Raw genomic sequence first — 13,231 nt, forward strand, 5'->3', positions numbered from 1 at the left:
TTAGATTTTTAAATGGAAAAAACAAGGTTGAGAGTAATTATGTTAATGTCATACACATCCCAACTGCAATACAGGCACGATTTCTTTTTAAGAAAACAGATCCCTATGTTTCCTTGACCTCACTTCTTCTCTTGTCCTCCACCTCCCACTCTCAGAGGTCTTGTTCTGCCTCTCTGATAGCATTAAAATATTTTTAATTTTTGAGTAATCTTTAAGTTTGGATGTGGACGAATGAGGGAAACTTGTGAATCAATCAATTCTTTTAAAGAAATTGAAAAATAGTGTTATGTACTAGTCAATTTACAGTCCCATTTTTGATGCCCTTTCTTACAATATTTTTCTTGATATTGAATGAAGATGCAAAAATACAGATATCCTGTCAAACTTTCCCTTTTCCCCTGACCTCCACATCGTCATCTCTAAGAATGAAGAAAGTGCCAGAACTCATGTTTTGCCTGTTTCCATTACCAGGAATTAAGAAGGAGCCCAAAGTCCTGCATATTGCCTGCAACATCCCTTTTTACCTTCCTTCCAGACTCCTGAAATCAGAAAATCTGGAAAGGCTACCATTGGGATAACCTTAACACGTCCTTCATGTCCGTTTTTGTCAGACTGAACAAGAAGATCCAGGAACTCTTTCTCATCTTCACAGGGTTTTGTGTATCCCCTACTATGACTCCATGAATCACCTCCTTTGAACCCTCAAAATTGTTATAATTTAATTGTCGGTAACCAGCAGGCTATCATCAGCAAAATACCATATAATTTTTAATCATGTACTAAACTCTCAAGCTATGGCCTTGTCTGGCAAAATGTAATTCTGATTAAATAAAAATTTACCTACTGCACTGTCTCTGCATGGTTGAAACATATTCCCAACACCATACAAACATTTTGACATCGTTTATTAGAAAAATAAATACAAAACTCACTTTACACATTGCATCTTTCCTTGGAATTCTGTCCCCTTCACAGCAAAAAGTTTTAACAAAGTTTGTCTAAGCTTACTTTTTTTAACTCTTTTCCACCTTTTCTTATTGAACATTCATTTTTCTCTCTGATCATCTTCCAGCTCTTGTCAAGTCCACGAATAATAACACATCCAGGGGTCAATTATTAGATCTCACCTTGACTCATCAACATTCATTGACAAAGTGGATCCCTCCCTCTTTCCCTAAACATTTCTGCTATGGTGTGGACAAGTGTGCCCTGAAGACCATATGTTGACAGTTTGGCCCCCAGCCCATGTTCCTGTTGGGAGGTGGTAGAATATTTAAGAGGTGCTATCTAGTGGGAGATCTTCTGGTCATTGAGGCAAGTCCTCAAAGGGGATGTTGGGACCCTGCCGCTGGCTCTTTCACTTCTTGGCCAACATGAGGTAAGCAGTTTCCTCTCCTTGCTGTACTGCCTTGCCAGAGGTCTAAAACAACAGTCCAACTGAGCAAGGACTGAAACTTCCAAATGGAAGATCCAAAATAAAACTTTTCTTTTATTAAGTTGATTTGTTGAAGGTATTATTACAGTTAAAAAAAAAAGAAGAAGAAGAAGCAGCTGACTAACACATATATTTTCTATTACAGGGCTTTGGGAAACTGTTTCTCTGTTTCCTTAGTAAATGGCTGTTTCTTCCCAATTTTGTTTGCTGTCTTTGTTTCAACATTCTAGCTTCTCAGACCTTAGACATCAGATGTTCTCTCCTAGTCACCCACTAACACCTTTGGAATTCTCATCTAGTCACTGCTTTAAGTATTAGCTTGGTGCTGATGATCCACATATCTACCTTTCCCTTCAACTTCAGATGTGTATGTATTTGCCTGCCTGATATCTCCATTTTGATGTCCACTAGGTATCTCTAGCTTATCAAATGTCCCTTAAATAATTTTATATTTCTTACTTCCAAATATTCTCCCTCCCCATTCTTATCGACCTCAGCAAATCCAATTACTCAGCACAAGTCACTGGGAGTTAGCCAAGATTTGCCTTGCTCTCACAGACCACATTCCATCCATCTCATCTATGCACTGTTGATGTTACATTTAAAATAGCCTCTGAGTCTGAAGTTTTCTTACCCATCCTCCTTTATCATCTTGACAGAACCCTCATTATGTCCGCTTTGTGTTATAGCCATAGTCTTCTAAGGACTTGGGATGTAGCTCAGGAGAGCATTTGCTTAGCATGAGGTAAGTGTTGGCTTTCAACTCTGGCACCTGAATCAAAACCCCAACAAAAAACAGTATCCTAATTGGAACACACCCATACATACACACACACACACACACACACACACACCCACACGCACACAGTTCTTTCTTCTCTTTTCTGCAAAAATTCTTAACATAGAACTGAGTGAAAATTTACAAGTCTAAGCTAATCATATCATCTCTGTGTTCAGATATTCCAGTGGCATCTGATTTCATTCAAAATCAAAGCGAATTTCCTTTGGCTGTGTTATATGTACCACTTTTCCAATCTCATTCACCACTCCTCACTGGATTGGACTCCCTAGAACATGGCAAGGATTTTCTCATATACATGGTATTTGCCACTGATCAGAAGTGCTAATTTTTCCTCCTCTGTGTTTCAGTGCTTCATGTCTCTGTGCAAACTTCATTTTAGCACTGGGAATTTCTCTTGCAGTCTATATGAAATAGCACATTTTCCACTTCTTCCTTCTCCACACTTTATTTTCTGCAAAATATTTGCCACAGATATACTATGTGTATATCTGTTATGTGTTTTTGTAACTTCCCCCTGTCCTAGATGTAAAAAAAATTGAATGCAAAAGTTTCATTTTTTCATTACTAGAGCCACTGTATTTCTAGTTCATGACTCATAGTAACATGTAATAATTAATTGTACTTTGTGCAATGCATTATGTAGGATATAATGTGTGAGGATTGTGAATTAAAGAAAAGAGAGAAAGAAGTAGGGGATGAAAAACAAAGGCACAGGGAGAAGTAAAAGAAGATCAAGATAAACAGGAAATCTTAAAATACAAAGACTAAGTACCTGTGAAACTTTTAGAATCGGAAGATTTAGCTGCAAATTGCAGCTTTGATGCTTACCAGATATGTATCCTTGAACAAATGACTTAAATTATCTGTGCCTCAGGTTCCATATTTGATAAATAGGGATAGCACTTTTCTCATATTGTGAATATTAAATACAATAATGTTTGAAACGTGTTTAGCTTAGCAACATGGTAGAACACGGTAAGCAAACATTAAATAGTAGCTGAAAAACACATCAAATAAATCAGAAATCAAATGACATAAATATTCCCCTATTTCAGAAGTCTTTCTAAGGTTAGTCCTATCCTTTGAAAGACAGGGAATCTTTTTGTTGTCATCCTTCTCTTACAATATGTGACAGTGTGGTAACACAATGCTTCATATTGTGAGTGATGTGAAAATTTACCGGCTAGTTAAACAATAATGTGATTATAGAGAGAGGAGAGGCATATGAATGTTTGTGTGTCAAACAAATTTGTCCCAATCCCAGTTCTTTCACTTGAACCATTTTGGCTTCCATTTTCTCACTATTTCTAAAATGAGGATAATATGTGCATTACAAAGCTATTTTATACATATGTGATTTCATGAATATGTATGAAATATACATAGTGTTATATATGTATAATAATTATTTATATTATATATATTATGTGTGTGTATATATAAATATACATATGTATATATATATAGAGAGAGAGCTGTTCAACAAATTACCTTAATTTTTGTATCTTAAAATGAATGTTTATTACCTCAAAATTTCTGAGTCAGAAATCTGAGCATGATGCAGTAGATTCTGTCTTTCCCAAACCTAGAATCGAGGCATTTACATAGGACTGTGGCTCTCATCGGAACGTCTACTTCCTCTTCTGAACTCATTCAGGTCGTTATAAAAGTACAGTTCTTGTGACTGGGACACTGATGTGTCTCCTGTCTTCATAAGGATGAGATGAAGTTCACTCTCAGATCCTAGAAGTTTCTCTCAGGTTCAGCCACTTGTCCTCCTCCACAGGCAGTGTTTTGCTTTTGCCTAATCCAGCAGGACAGTGTTTGTTCCTGTTTCTTGTGCCTTTTAAGGGAGCAAGAGAATAGGTCAAGTTCACACAAGGTGATCTCCTTTCGAGTAACTCAAAGTCAATTGATTAGGAACCTTATCGATATATACAAACTCTTGCACCATATGCTGTAACAAGATCATGGGATGGATACACATATTCACAGGTCCCATTTAAATTCAAGAGGACAGGATTATAAAAGTATGAGTCACTGGTGGTTATCTCCAAAGTTCACCATATGGGAATTAAAGTTCACCATGCAGGAATTAAAACAGTTTTAAAATATAAAACCATTTCCAATGTCTTATAAAATGTGGGTGCTCAATAAACAAACTTTATCAGCATTTTTCAAGTTTCAACTTATAAGTACCTGAAGTGTTCATATTTTGGGGAGTAGCTTATAGTTTTATGCTATTTGTAATATAGAAAAATAACAGTACAGAGATAAGGTAAAAGTATTCTCAGTTTTTTTAATTAAAGAAGACCAATAAAATGTGTGAAATACCTGTTCTATTTTACCTCTGTTTTAACTCACTATTTTTCCACTTGAGCAATTTGCTCATCCCTTTCCCTGGGGGACTGAGAAAATTGTACTTGTAAGATGTTGCAAAAGGAAACTTCCATGGCCTTCAAGTACAAGCTACATTATTTATTATCAGATCAATGTTCTGGCAGTGTTGCTTGTAAGTAGATATACTGATTTAATCTTAAGATCAGTCAGGTGAGCTCAGTTTTGCCTTGGGCTACAAGATAAGGAATGCATTTTACTTTCCTAGCGTTTGAAGTCAAGCTTATTGAAGAAAATATTCAGAATTACACCGGTTGTTAACAAATATCACTCTACTTCCTTGGACAATATAATTAAACAAAAACCTAAATATTTAATTGAAATCATTAAGTATACATCAGCCATGAAATTCTGATAAAGACAAGATCTCTAGGTAAAGACGAAATTGACTAATTCAATATATAACCTGGTTAATTCTATATCTAGGAATACCAAAAACCTCTAATCCATAGTTTCTCTCATCAGATGTTCCTCTATTTTTTTCAGCAACAGCACTTTGTTAAACATTAACATATCACTGATTAAACCTGATAACCTCATAAAAGCACCTAGAAAAATACTATCAATTTTCATAAACAAATATTAAGATAATTCTGATATAAAACATGGAACTTTTTAAAAGCAAGTATTTTGCAGGATTACAAATTTAGCTGACCATTGCTTAAAAATGTCAGATCATATTTGGGTGGAAGAGGACAGTATGTTCTCACAGAGTACTGCATCTGGTCTAGACTGTCCTATTGGGATTGACTGCTTAGCTCTGAATCCTTCTCTTATCCTTTTAAGTTTCCCTTTTGGAGTCACAGAACCACTGCATCTAGGAGAAACCATTTCTCAAGTGGTGCAATCAGTCTAAACCTTGCTGTCATTTTTTGTTTTCTGTTTTTTTAGTAAGTAGCCTTTATTTGCTTACTAGATTTAGCTTACAAGGAAAACATTAACATTACATTCTATATCTTAAATGCATTTTGAACAGTTTTTTTGCTTGTCATTTCCACTCTTCTTAAGAACCAGAAAGTTTCACTGAATTCTGGGGTTCCCTCTGACTATATTCTACCAGATAATTTCACACTATCATTTCTGACCTCAAAAAGATGAACAAAATCAAGACTCTCCTCTTAACTTCCAAAGACCAAACTCCCTTCCACTATGTACAAGTAAATTTATGGTTGTTTTTGTATGTTTAATTTTTTAGTTACGGTTCTACGGTTGATTTAGACATGTTCTGCTGCCACTTGGAGCCAATTTCTGATAGCCTAATCCCCAAACTAAATACCTCCACATTATAGCAATCAATTTATGTAATGCCTATAAATTTTGTGAAAATTTTAAAAATCTAAAAGAACCATAAGAATGTGACAAGGAGTCACTCTTTTTAATTATTTAAGGATTGCTTCTTTTCTTATTGAGGTCTTCAAAATGACACATTTACTTCACAATTACTGACTTATTAATTTTACTTAGTGACATAACAAATAAAACCTCTGAAATATTTTAGTTTCTTAAATTATCATTAACAAGAGGTTCCATGTATAATTTAAACCAAAAGTATTTAATGCTTCATAAGATAAGGGCATTTAGAACATATAACTCTACCATGCACTAATATTTTTTCTCTATTCAGCCTGTACAAAAAATTCTGTGTTGTAAATTTTATTGAAGAGTCATATATGGACACGTGAAACAAAAATATAGAGTGAGTATGCTCTGTAATAATATGTAGGAATTTTTAATAAAGAATAATAAAAATTACTTGAAATTCTGAAGTCCAATTCAAGCTTCTTATTCTCTATCCATTAGCTAAAATTAAATACAATCTTATTTCTACCACCATAGGTTAACTTGGTCTATTTTTTATTTTAATGTAGGTAGAATTACATAATGCATACTCTTTTCTTAGCTTCTTTCACTCTATACTTTTGTGATTTACAGTTGTTTTTTGTTCACAATTATTGGTACACATAATTGTACATTGTTCATATTTATTATAATGTATAGCATTCTGTTTTATTGGTATTTTACCATATATTATATATTTTAATATCTAAATATGGATATTTGCTTCATTTATGTTTACTTGGGCTTATTAAAACCAGTACTTCTATGAACAGTTTTTATTTGTCTTTTGTGTCATAGGAGTCAAGATCCTTTGTTTTTGTTTGTTTTCAAATGAATATCCAACTGACCCAGCCCAAGTGAATATCAAATGAATCGAATATTCATTTGAAGTGCACTGTGGTACCACTGATATAATCAATTAGGTGACAGCATAGATATGGGTCTGTTTCTGAGCTCTCTATTCTGTATCTTAATCTGTTTTTCTATCCTTGTGCAAATACCACACTCTTTAGTTTATGGAGTGAATATGTCTTCTTATAAATAATCTAATTTTTCAGTCATTTTTCTCCTTCTTTAAGATTACTTGAATTTCCATATATTACATAATAAAATCAGATTTTTTGATTTCTAAAGTAATATAATTCTGTGAATATTTTGGTTGGAATTGCATTAAATTTGGAAAAATTGAAATCTTTTCCATATTAAATTTTGCAATTCATGGACATAGCATATTCCACTTATTTTGGTCTCTTCATTTATTTCTGTAATAGATTGTATCTTTTACCAGAAGAAAAACCATGTCTTTTTTCAAGTTTAAGTTTTAGATTTTATGTATTTGATGTAATTTATTTAAAATTTTTTATTTACTATTTTGTAGTGCTGGGATTGAACCCAGGACCTTGCACATGCTAGGTAAGAGCTTTACCACTGAGCTTCACTCCAGCCTCTGATGTTATTTTAAATGAGTTATCTGCATATAATAACAGTTCTATTTTGTTCTTATAACCCCTTTTTAACTTATTTTATTTTTTCTTTATTTTACTGGTCAGAACCTCCAATACAATATTGTACAGAAATGCTAACTAAGGGCATCATTGTGCCATTTCTAACGTGAGGGGAAACACTTCACGTAATTCATTATTCGATGCTACTTTTCCTGAAGATTAAAAAGGTCTTCACTTGCCTCAAAGTTGACTCCCAATAATCCTTATATGTTCACACTCTTCATTTTATTTATGCTTTTGTGTCTTTCTTTGAGTGTGGAATGAACTCACTTCTAATTAGCAAAATAAGACAGAAGTGATGAGCTGCAACTTGGAGTCTTGGTTATGAAATATCACTTTTGCTTTCTCATGTTTTACTTGCTCTAGGGGAAGTCAACTGACATGTTGTGAGATGCCCCATGAGGAAATCCATGTGGTAAAGAATGGATAAAGGGGGGCAAGAATGGAGGAAGGAGGGACTATATAGGGGAAAAAGAGGGGTGGGAGGGGTGGGGGAAGGGAAAAAATAACAGAATGAATCAAACAACATTACCCTATGTAAATGTATGATTACACAAATGGTATGCCTTTACAGCATGTATCCCATTTGTTTACAATAAAAATAAATTAAAAAAAAAAAAAAAAAAAAAAAAAAAAAAAAAGGAATGGAGCTCTCCAGAAAACAGCAAAAAAGTGCTGAGTCCTGACAAAATCCACATGCATGAGTTTGGAAGAGAGTCTCCAGCCTCAGTCAAGTTTTGAGTTGACATCAGGCTTGGCCAAAAGAAGTAAGATATCACAAAAGACCCTGCCAACCCCAAAACTGCTTCTGGCTTTCTGACCTTCCTTTGAAACTATGTGACATAATGCATACTTTTTGTTCCAATTTGCTAACTTTGGGAGAAATTTGTGAGGCAGCATTGCTCACTTATACAAGAAAATTCTCTTCTTTTCCTGGATTCATAAAATATTTAATCACAAGAGGTTTTTAAATTCTTTTTTATAATCCACATCTATTGAATTAGAAATCTTTTATGTGAATTTAAGAGATTTCATATGCAGAGTATAAGAAGAGCAAAAAATCTGATGTGAATATATACAGATTATTTTATTTTTATGATACAAATCAAAGGTCTGGGCCTAAATGAGTGTAATGTGTGAATAATAATATTAATTGATCTGAGTTATACTTTTGTTCATGTATGTATGTTGTTTCTGAGTTTTCTTTGTTTAAAAACTTTAAAGATGACACTTGATAATAATATTGGCACAGATTTCAAAAGCTTACTATTACTAAATATTGGTATATTGAAACTTTTAGGAAAATAACAGTTATATTTTTTGAAATTGATTTTCTAGTATACTAACAGACGAGATTATGCTTTGCTTATAAGTAGGGCAAATAAAGATTGTTAGGGCATAGGATTATGTTTCTTATTGTATAGAAGTTATTTCTGAACTCCACTCAACACTTGGAATTTTATTTAATCTCTTTCCTTTAGAAATGAGACTGGGGCTTTAAGTGGCTGTTCACTGGGTCAGTGGTGGTAACATTTCACTTTCATCTGTGTGCAATTGCTACAAGGATATTAATTTGTTTTCTCAGGCTAAGTAGTTTATATCTTAAGAACTGGTACCTGGTAATATACATTCATATTCCTTGGAATTCTAAAGAATTTAATAAATGTTTACTGATATACTATAAATAAGTATGTGAAAATATGAATGGACAAATGTAAATGTTAACTGACTGAAACAACTGATCCAAAAAGTAAATAAGGTTGTCATCTCTTGAGCTCCAATATTATAACTAATTCTAAGGTTTCATTAAAATATAATTTTTCCTAATGTGACAAGCTTATTTTCCTGTGCTGTGATGAGAACAGATGAATATATTCTTAAATTTTTTAATTTTTAAAGATTGAACTATTTCATTTGTCTAAAGCTTATTTTATGCAATAAACTAAAAAAACTCAATATAAAAATGGGTGAGAAGTAAGAACACATCATTGCTAAAGGGGAAAAGAGGAAGTTATAACTTCTCAATAACAAATGAAAAGAATGTCCAACTTCACTTGCAAACAGAAAAATAAAAATCAAAACTATATTGGTACAATATTTTTACTAGAAAAATACAGATTTTTTTGATACAATGTTCTTTCAGAGGTATAGAAAAAAGGGTATTTCATGCATTATTGGGAAGAAATCAGATAATATCTATTAATATTTGAAAGTGCTACATTTTAATGCAGAAATTCCTCCTCTGAATGAATTTCTACCCAAAGATTTTTTTATATTATTATTTATAATAGCCCTGAATTGAATTTAATCTTCCATTAATGAGGGACTAATTAATTAATTTTGGTATAACCAGTCACAAAAATAAATAGCATGAAGACATTGAAAAGCATAAAACAACTTTAAAGATAATAATAAATAATATCAAAAATATTTTCTTTAAATGGAAAAAATACAATACAGAATTGCTTACATAACTTCAAGAATCTCTAAATGTGGCCACCAAATCTCTTCCATCCTTTCATTTATTTATTTATTTTGCAGTATTAGGGATTGAACCCAGGGCCTTGTACATGCAAGGCAAGCACTCTACCAACAGAGCTATATCCCCAGCCCCTTCTTTACCTGTGCACACACAGGCCTTCTCTCTTATCAAGAGGATGGAGTCAGTTTCCCCTCACATGAATCTGGACTGGTTCTGTGGTCTGCTTTCAACTAAAGAATGTGGTGAAATTGATCCTGTCAGTTTGTTCCTTAGGAAATCTGGAAGTTTCCATTTTCATTGACTGAGAAGTTAGTTGCCGTCATGTAAAGAAACTCATTCAAGTTACTTTACTAAATAGTGAGAGGCCAAGAGTAGAGATATTGTGCAGGATGGATGACCATCAAACATCCTATACCGTGTAGAAAAGAGGAAAGGATCAACCTAGTCAATTCAACTCAGAAAATTGTGAGAAATAAGTCCTTGCTATTTTGAATTGTTAAGTTTTGAGGTGATCTGGACAGAGCAATGGATAACTAATCCATAGAATTGTGAAATGTAGTCATCAGCATTCACCATTGCTCTAAATAAGAGGATTATGGTGGATAACCTGGATTGTCAACCTGGTTGGATTGAGAGACTTTTGAATGTATTTACGATGGTGTTTCCAGAGATGATAGGCATGTGGGATGGCAAACTGAGGTGGAAAACCCTCTCTGAATGTGGACAACACTGCTCAATAAACTGGGGGCCTGAAAGAAGGAAAAGCTGAGGCAGATGCAATCTCAAGTCTTCTTGAGTGGGTGCGCCGATTGCTGCTGCCATCCCCCAAGGTCATGAGACCCAACTCCTTAACTTTTCTAGAAAGCAAGCAAAAGTTTTCAAAGAAAGACCTCAGAGAGAAAAGTGAAATCTAGGATGTACTCTAAGTTTCTTTATTAACAGAGAAGAAATTTTAAGATGATATCCATGGATAACAGGCCCACAAATGGATAACTGAATGAAAAATTTTAATATCTACATTTATGTATTTTATCCTGAAATAAGACATGAGGCATCATAATATTATTTAAGATTTACTATACCTGTTCTGGTTTCTCATATCCTTTTGCCCCCTTTTGAGTGGTATGATGATAGCAGACAGATGCTACATTTACAGAGGGAGTCCATACAGCTTCAGCAGGAATTGCTGCAAGGCAGTTCCTCCCCTCTGAGAGAAGAAAAAATATCTTTATTTTGCCATTGAAACAAGTCAATTCTAGGTGAATAGGGGAAGGTACTTAAATGGATGCAACACTTTGGCATGCAAATAAATAAAAGACTCTAGAAAACATAATCCCGTAGATCACTCTGGAGGTCTCCAAAGTGCAAAATGTGCTTAACATTTAAACATCTTTTAATGCAGTTTGCAAGTAAATTTTGTTTGGAAGTCCTGGCCGTGAAAAAAAAAATATGAAAACATTTCCCCCAGAATTTCCTCTTTTGTTTCTCATGAATGGCTTATGTCAAATTTAACTTACATGTCACAACATCAGTTATTCTGATTACTTTTACCTAAAGGAATCGATTAGGACCAATATGCTTGGTTTGTCTTATATAGCACTGATCAAGGCTATATTAGCATCAGAACTCAGAACAGCAGACCAAGACCAACCTGCAAAGTTGATTTCAGCCATTCCTACGGGGCAACTCAGATTCAGTCAGCTAAGTGCATACTATTAACCATACTATTAACCACCAGAGTCTACTTTAGAAAGCCAGGTATCTTGATTTGATCTTCTGGCCCAAGGCACTAATCCAGGTGTAACAGGACATGTTACTAATTTGTACACACAAGATGAACTTGGCCTGCAAAAGAGGAAGTTTAAGACAATTCTGTCACTCATAACAAACAGGACCAGTTGGTTAAGGCTTCCTGGGCTGAAGTAGTGCCATCCATTACTCCAGCTAAATTCAGGGTCTAATTTCTAATAACAGAGCTTCCATTATAAGTAAAAGTACTCACAGAATATGCATCTGTTTCCTTTAATACTTGCATGTTTCTGATGACCATGCCCAGTTATAAATCATAACTAGTTTTGAAGATTAGAACGGTTACAACATAATGTGATAGCATTTCAGCTTCACTGAACATTCCTGACACAAATCCTTGGCTCTCAGAGAATCTTTGTGAATTAAAGGCCCCTAAATAAACAGTGCTTTGGGTTTGGCTTCAGGCGTCACAGTGGGAGGTAAAGTTACCCTCCCTCAACAGGGGCATCTAATGCTTTTTCATGTAAATCCAGGTTTATTGTTGACAGAAGAGCTGAATTCTGCAATATAGAAGTCCATTTGACAAGCAAGGAATTTTATTTTATTGTTTATATTTTTAAATTGCTTTTCATCTTGTCAGTCATGGTGTGCATCCCAAAATGGGTATTTAGTCTAGAGTTACCAAGACTTAATGGGTCAGGCATTTAGTTTCTACAAGAACTCAGTAACAAGATTTTTAATGAAGGTGTAGTCAGCAGTCCTGTTCAATATTCAAAAAGGTATCATTAACTGAAGGCTATTGGCAGAAAAAAGTCAAAGAGTAGTTTTTCTCTGATTGCAGAATTCAAAGGTAAGTGACATCTGTGCTATATCGTAACCTATCCACTGGTGACAAAAAACAAGGGAATTCACCCAATAATCCATTTCTCCATCTGCAGCTTTTCCCAGTTGGGTTGATCCCTGAGCTAGGAAATTACAAATGTAAGATATACAACATAAATTTTTACCACGTCTACACATACAGAAGAAATAAAGCAACATAAAATAATTTTCACATTCAATCTTTTAGATCTCACTTGTTTCTTGAATAGACGTTTGCCGAAACTCTGGGCTATAAAGGTACTTTTTCAAAGATTAAAATCACATATGACAGGTGTCTCCCACTGGGAAACAAGAAATGCAGGGGCAGACTGGATCCATATCCATAAGGTAGTTGAGACCTGGGTAAGAGAAGCATGAGAAATTAATGGGACCACAGAAGGGGTCTCGATGTCAGTAAATGTGACATATTTACATTTATACTTGAGAAGCACAGAGGGAGCTCCTCTCAAAACCTTATGGAACTTTGAGAACTAATTAAATGTCTTCTTTTACCTTGTTGGTGCAAGCCTAATACAGATTTAGGGATTCTTGGACCCATTTACTCTGTCTTGGAGAGAGAGCAACACAATTCTAGAACCCATCCAAACGCTAAAACATCTTTGGAAACTCCCAGACTCTTCTTCCTCTCTTTTAGAGGAGAG

At 34.3% G+C, this 13,231-nt stretch overlaps 1 long non-coding RNA gene across 1 annotated transcript; it reads right to left on the reverse strand.

The window, feature by feature from the left end:
* Positions 1-3,906: 3,906 nt before the first annotated feature.
* On the reverse strand, positions 3,907-11,782 carry LOC124994129 (uncharacterized). The gene is made up of 3 exons (XR_007110454.1): positions 11,611-11,782; positions 11,042-11,166; positions 3,907-4,080 (listed from the first exon to the last, which is right to left on the reverse strand). It is a non-coding gene; the product is annotated as an uncharacterized LOC124994129 (long non-coding RNA).
* Positions 11,783-13,231: the final 1,449 nt, after the last annotated feature.

This window comes from Sciurus carolinensis, chromosome 10, assembly GCF_902686445.1.
Source record: "Sciurus carolinensis chromosome 10, mSciCar1.2, whole genome shotgun sequence".
Lineage (NCBI taxonomy): Eukaryota > Metazoa > Chordata > Mammalia > Rodentia > Sciuridae > Sciurus > Sciurus carolinensis.